Raw genomic sequence first — 6,773 nt, 5'->3', positions numbered from 1 at the left:
TAAAGCCACTGTTCCCATACTCAGAATTCCTATGACAGTGCTATATAATTCCCATCCCTTGCTAGTGAGCCCCTGAACAGAACATGAATGCTAGGGACTGTGTCTCTTGTCCCCAAATCGCTATGTTGAAACTCTACTCGCCAGTGAGATCGTACTTGGAGATGGGGGTCTTTGGGAAGCTCTCATCATAGGATTGATGCCCTTATCAGAAGAGACCATAGGAAGCTTTGTCCCTCTTTGCTTCATGTGTGGAAGTGGCCAGGATCAGCACCCTCACAAGTAACTGAGTGGACAGGCACCTTGACCTTGGACTACCCATGACTGCACAGAAATAAGCTTTTGTTGTTTAAGCTACTTGGTCTACAGTATAGTTGTTAAAACAACCTGGATGGCCACAACAGGAGGTTTACCAAGTCTAGCTTCTCTTTGTCTCTTTAAATAGGAAAAAGGTCATTAATGATACAAGACAAAAAGATGGTGGATCCATGTGATTTGGTGTGAATTTCTAACTAAGAAAGAAATGAACTATGGAAGAAAGGGAATTATAGTATTAGCAGACAGTGCCCATTCAATATTAGGTATTATTTTCATAAAATTATTAAAGCAAATATTCCATTTATATAACTAAAGAGAAATGCTTATTAAGCACACCAGTGGCCCAAGCATGCTTAGCACTTTGTACATAGTGCCTCATGTTTTTCTTTTTACAACACTAAGGCACACATTATTATTGCATTTGACAACTAAAGAAGCCTATGTAAGTATACACAGGAGTTAAATAAGTTATCAAAGCACACAGATTGAACAATTGGCAGAAATGTGAGCTGTAGTTTCAAAAACTAATGTATTTATTATAAAAATATTTTTTAATCTTAACTCGGAACCCTGTTATCCCATTGGAACTCTATGTACTACTGTTGAAGTAGATTTTCCAAAATGAACTATCTCTGTAGACCAGGCTGACTTCAAATCAAAGAGATCTCCCTACCTCTGTCTCCTGAGTGCTGAGGGATTAAAGGTATGCACCACCACTGCCTAGCCAAAATGATCATTTTAAGAAGTTAAATAAAACCCATCATCTTCATTAGTCTAAGATTTTTTTTCTCTACAAATAATTTACAAGAGTTTGCCTTTGTTTAAATGATAGTTTTATTAAAAATATTGAGAAATCAAATGTCACATTTTCATCCGAGATTCCTTTTAGCATCTTGATTCCCAAAGAATTGCCCTACGCTTTCCCATGTAAGGCAGGTTAGAGCCTGCCCTACGGAAAACTCCCAACAAACACTAAATATCATCATAACCACCGTCATCATTGCAAACACAGCCTTCAAAAATCTTCATTTACATTATACCTTTAAAATAAGTAAATGTGTTAATGTGTGTGTCTCTCTCTTTGTCCTCCCCACTTCCTACCATGCTTTCCCCCCTTTCTGGTCTGAATGCCACAGAAGCAAGAACTGGAGTGATGGTCAATAGAATATTGAAGTGAACAAATCCCTGTGCTCACACTTCAAACCCTTCAGGAGTGAATCTTCAAACAGGCAGTTGTCTGTTTCTGATGCTGATTTGCCTTTGTCCTAGGAAAGAGAGCTGCCCTCTCTGTGACTAAGGTCACTACATCCCCCTCACCCAAATGATGCGTGGGGTAGGGAGGCAATGGACTTACAAGTCATCCTGTTGCAAAAGGCAGTGTCCCTCATGCATGGCTACCCTCAGCTGCAAGCTACACCACCCATTAGCTCCACAGTGCAGCACATCCAGGGAGATACTATAATGGAAGGAAAGAAACACGACTCTCATGCTTAGTGGACAATTTAAAAAGCGTCAAGTGGTTTTGTTTTGCATATACATTAAATATTTGTAATGTCATGCCCTTACTTCCACTAAGCACTAAGTAGTTGTTCATATATTCCTGGGAGCTAAGCAGATGGAGGGCACAGAGCCAACAACCTGGTACAAAGTTTGAGGAACCATTTGCTGCAGGTTTCCTGATACAGCAGGTTCTGTGTGTACATGGGGGTAGTATCCTCATCACACGAGCATGCTCAATCCTTGACTAGTGTGCTGTTTTCAAGGATGCTAGTTGTAGGAAATGGCAAGAAATAACCTTCAAGCTCAGTACCACCCCACAGAATTTTCTATAATGGTGAAGATTTCTATCTTTTCATTGATCATCAGTATAGCAACCAGCTACAAGGTTGTCCTGGGGCACTTGAAATGTGACCAGTACCATAAAGTAAAATTAATTTTTATTTAGATAACCTCATGTACCTGGTCTTTCTACACTTGATCTTAGCCAAAAGGCTTTCTAATTGGCTAGTACAATACTAGGGTGGCTGAGTAATCCAAGTTGATCCAGGACTCCCTAATTCTAAAGCCACCTTAGGCAAGCTAAATCAGTTGGGTAAACTGTGTTTGCAATAGCCAGTCTTGTTTAGCAATTTGACAGATGAAGCAATATCCGGGACATCAGCAAATCACAACAATTGTTCTGTAACAATCTCTGCAGAAGAGATTAGATCTTGAGGCACTGACTGAGTGACAGGATTAATACCATGATAAACTCACAATGATGTTATTGGTAAGTTGAATCAAAAGTAAGTGTAGGGGGCTAGAAGCTGTAGAAAGTAGGCCCCTGGGGACTTATCTTTGGGACCTACATTCTATGCCATTGTCTTCTCTGTTTTTTTTTTTTCTTCTGTCTAGCGCCTGTCTGTTTAGAAATAAAGAGCCCACCCCACCACATAGTCCACCACCACGATGGTCAGCAAGTGGGACCAGTAGCCACAGACTGAACTCTCATGAACCCATGAGCTAAAGGTAAATCTTTCTTCAAGCTTGTTATGTTATTTTTCAGCTCATCAGAAAACAAAAGACTATTGATTGCATCATGAAAATATTCTAACAGTTTTATGTTCCTGATCCTGGGGAATTTCTAAGCCACTACAATTTTTTTTAATTGAACTTTGTTTTCATGCTCTAGACTTGTACATTTCAACAGTTAACCTTACCTCCCAACAACAGCTAGAATTCTCCCTCTATAAATGGACCCCTTTCAAGTGCTTTCTTCACCTAAATTACAAATGAGTTTAAACAGGGTCACATGTGACTCTGTCCTGGTACCATATTGTAACTATGTCTTATTGCTTTAATTGATCTCAACTATCAGGTCCTGAAGAAAGAAACTCTGATTTTACATTCTATCATTACAAAAATTGGATGTGTTTTGCTCCTTGTAAATGTATATTGACTGATAACTGTAGGAGATTGGTTCTAATGCTTTGATTCAATTGGGAATCTGCATATCCAGATGCTAAAGGTCCTTGTCTCCCCATTGGTTTTTGATTACTCAATAAAGATGCCAGTGGCTAATGGTTGGGCAAAGTGAGACGGGGCAGGACCCTTAGAGTTATTCTGGCTAGGATTCAGGGGGGAGGAGGAAGGAGGATGCCCAAATGGATGGATGTAAGAGCAGCAGGAGATAAAGCCAGCCAGCCATGTGAGATTGGACCTCGGGTAGCAGGCAGAGGATTAGAAGTCCCCAGTCATTGAGTTAGCCAAGGCATTTCAAAATAGTGTGTGTGTGTGTGTGTGTGTGTGTGTGTGTTTCATTCTCTGATCTAAAGAGCTGCCGGGAGGATGACTGGAAGCATGCAACCCACCAGAAGCATAAAACAGAGTAGTCAAAAACTCACGGCTGCAGGTAACTACAACCAATCCATGTTTTAATGAGGCACCCTTTTCTATTTTGTGAAGAAGAACCAATTACTTTGAAAGTTTCCCATGTGTTTGCTTTGTTTGCTGTTCTGAAATGCTTGGGCCAGAGGTACTTTAGATTCTTCCCAATTTGGGAATGGGACTTGGACTTCCCTGCTGGGGAACTTGTAAGGTAAAATCCTGAAACCAGAAACTTTGTGACCATGCTGCCAGTGTGCTCAGAAATATGTCACGTTTTAGAGAATTTCTAACTGAATGCACTAGTTGTCGCCCAAAGCACAGTGGCCCCTATCAGTAATGATGTCTTGGGTCTCTTTGAGCTACTAAAGAGAGATTGGTAACATTTTGTTAAAAAGTCTTTATTGTTTAGATATTTATCTCTTGCAATGCTGTGTGGTTCACAGTCTGTGTGTTTCTGGTCACTGGAGGGTAGTAGTGCAGACCAGAGTTACAATCACAGACATAGTTACAAAGTCAAGGTCACTCACTGGTCTTGGTTTGTTGCTTTCCTTCCAAAGTAGTGTCTCTCTGTGCAGCAGGATGGCTTTTGATTCCATACTGGCCTCAAATAAACAATCTTCTTCCCTCGCCTCAGCCTCCTTCATGCTATGATTACAAGCATGCCTCACAGTGTTGGGGGTGGGGTGGGGATCCTCTTGTTTGTTCATTTTAGCAAACAAATCTCCCTCTTTGATAGTGGCTAGCAAACTTCCTCACATGGCGCATAAGAAGCACATGGGAGGGTTGTCTTAAAATTCCAAATCCCACACCCAAAAGTTCTACTTTAACTTGTCTGAGGAAGGGTGGAGAATCAACTTTTGCCAGGAGACTTTGCCCTCACCTCATGAAGACTGTCCTTGTATACTCCAGCATTGTGGGAGAAATAAGATTAGCAGGTCACTAATACGGTGATCCTTGGCACTGGTTAAAACAAAACAATCTGAACCGCACAACAGAGCATGAACTTTGTTCCAGAATTGACAGGAGTGAATGAGGTAATTGGAGGAGGCTATAAATTCCTGGTTCCATCCATGAAATTCAAAAGAGGCAATTAATTTTCCTTCTCTCTCTTAAAGAAGAACCTAAGCAAAATAAGCAAACTAGGTGGCCCTCTAGAAACTATCACTTAAACATTATATCTACAAAGAATTATTTCTGAATTCGTCTTTAAATATCAAGTATGTTTCAGATGGACGTTTTGGTTCATGGCCAGTAAGAAGACTTAGGTCAAGTGTGAATCTTTATCCCAACACACATTCATTTCTCAAGTACCAAACCAAAAGCACAAACACCATATGATGTTCAGATTGCTACTTGCCTCCCGTGAGTCACTTAAGGGGACCGGGGTTTGGTTAACTTATTTTTTTAAAAGCTTTCTAGGCTTAGCAACAGACCCTACATAACTGATCCTACTTCTCAGATATGAAATGTATCCAGACAGATTGAATAACAAGTTGCAGGGCAACCTGCGCTAAAGAGGGTGACTTTTCTTGAAACAAACAAAGAGTAAGGAATCATTTTGTCCCCTTGGGTATGGACCCAAGAAATGTTGTTTAGTGATTTAAAATATGTAAAGGGATTTACATTAAAATGAAACTCTTCCTCCAACCCTTCAGCTCAGCAATAAGTCTTCCTTCCCCAATGGCAAACACTGTAGCTCATGTTAGTATTTTTAAGTATATATGAGATTAATAAAGATGTTTTAATATAGGTTTTAAGCATAAAAATAGACATATAGAATGACTACCAGGGAACACTAGGGTGGGTTTCTCTGAAAGAATCTCCCAGAAATGATTCTCTTAAATACTTTGTTTATTTTCACAGAGATTTGCTTATTCATTTCCAGATAGCAATTGGAACAATTAGTGGAGCAGATAGTGTTGTTATGCTGAAATCACAGTTTGCTAAGTGCCTACTCAGCTGATTTCCTCAGCCAGGTTGCTTTGAGGGCAACGGGACCAGTCTCCAAACACAACGAGGACGCAGGCCTCTCTGCTTACACTCCAACATGAACCCATGCTCCTGAAAATAGGACCCCTGATGCTGCACTAATGAAGCAAAGAATTATTTTATGAAATAGAAATAAAACAGTATCTCAGATATCTTGTCCTCATAAAGACCTACAATAATTTCCAAACAGTCACCAGCTTCATTTCTTTTGAGAACAGATCAAGAGAGAAATGATCTTTTACAAAGTTAATAAGCATAATTTGGTCAGCGAGTTCAGGTTCTTTCTCATTGTTCTTAGTCATTTGTGTGCTATAGCCAATAGAGTGAGCCTGTTTGTTCTGACCACATTGTGAACGTCTAACACGTGCTGTTTCTTTCCCACATACTGCCTGCAGCCTGTGCTATGAGGTCCCAGTAACAAGAACAGGGCTTCTCGAGGCTCCTTTCATGTGAACAGAAGGATAGATCTTCTCTCTTAATTTTAATAATGCATATCTTCAAGTGTAATCTGTATTTGCTTCTTAATGAAACCTGGCACAAGACCCTGGAGATGGTCCTAACTAAACCATATCCACGGGACAGCTAACCCAGCACCCCTGATGTCTGCTGTGTACCTTCCAAAAGAAATCCTAAAAGCAAATGCAGTCTTAGATACCATGTCATGATGGCGTCTCTTCCTATACCTTTGGCTATTCTCCCGTATCCAGTATTCCTTGCTATCTCACTCCTGCTGAGGACTTGGATCCAAACCCATCCTCCCTCTCTGTTGTGTTCTGCAGGTATCTATGGGCTAATTCTATCCCTAGTGAAGAACACAAAGAATTGTTATGGGTGTAGCAGCTAGGCACCATGCATGTCTGTCATGAGAGAGCCAATAGCAGTTTACTATTAGGTGTGTGTGTGTGTGTGTGTGTGTGTGTGTTCAGGGGCAATGTGACCTTCCCCTTCCCTTGTGCTCCTAGGTGGATCCAGTGTCACTGAAAGACCAAACATCACAGCATGTAAGACGATCTGGGATCTTGGAAATCAGGCAGACTTGGCTGCACTAAACATTTTACTCTGACTTAGACTCTTCCTGTTGTAAAGAAGGACATACATTACAG

This window comes from Apodemus sylvaticus, chromosome 14 (assembly GCF_947179515.1).
Source record: "Apodemus sylvaticus chromosome 14, mApoSyl1.1, whole genome shotgun sequence".
Classification (NCBI taxonomy): Eukaryota; Metazoa; Chordata; class Mammalia; order Rodentia; family Muridae; genus Apodemus; species Apodemus sylvaticus.
Note: the sequence above shows the minus strand (reverse complement) of the source record.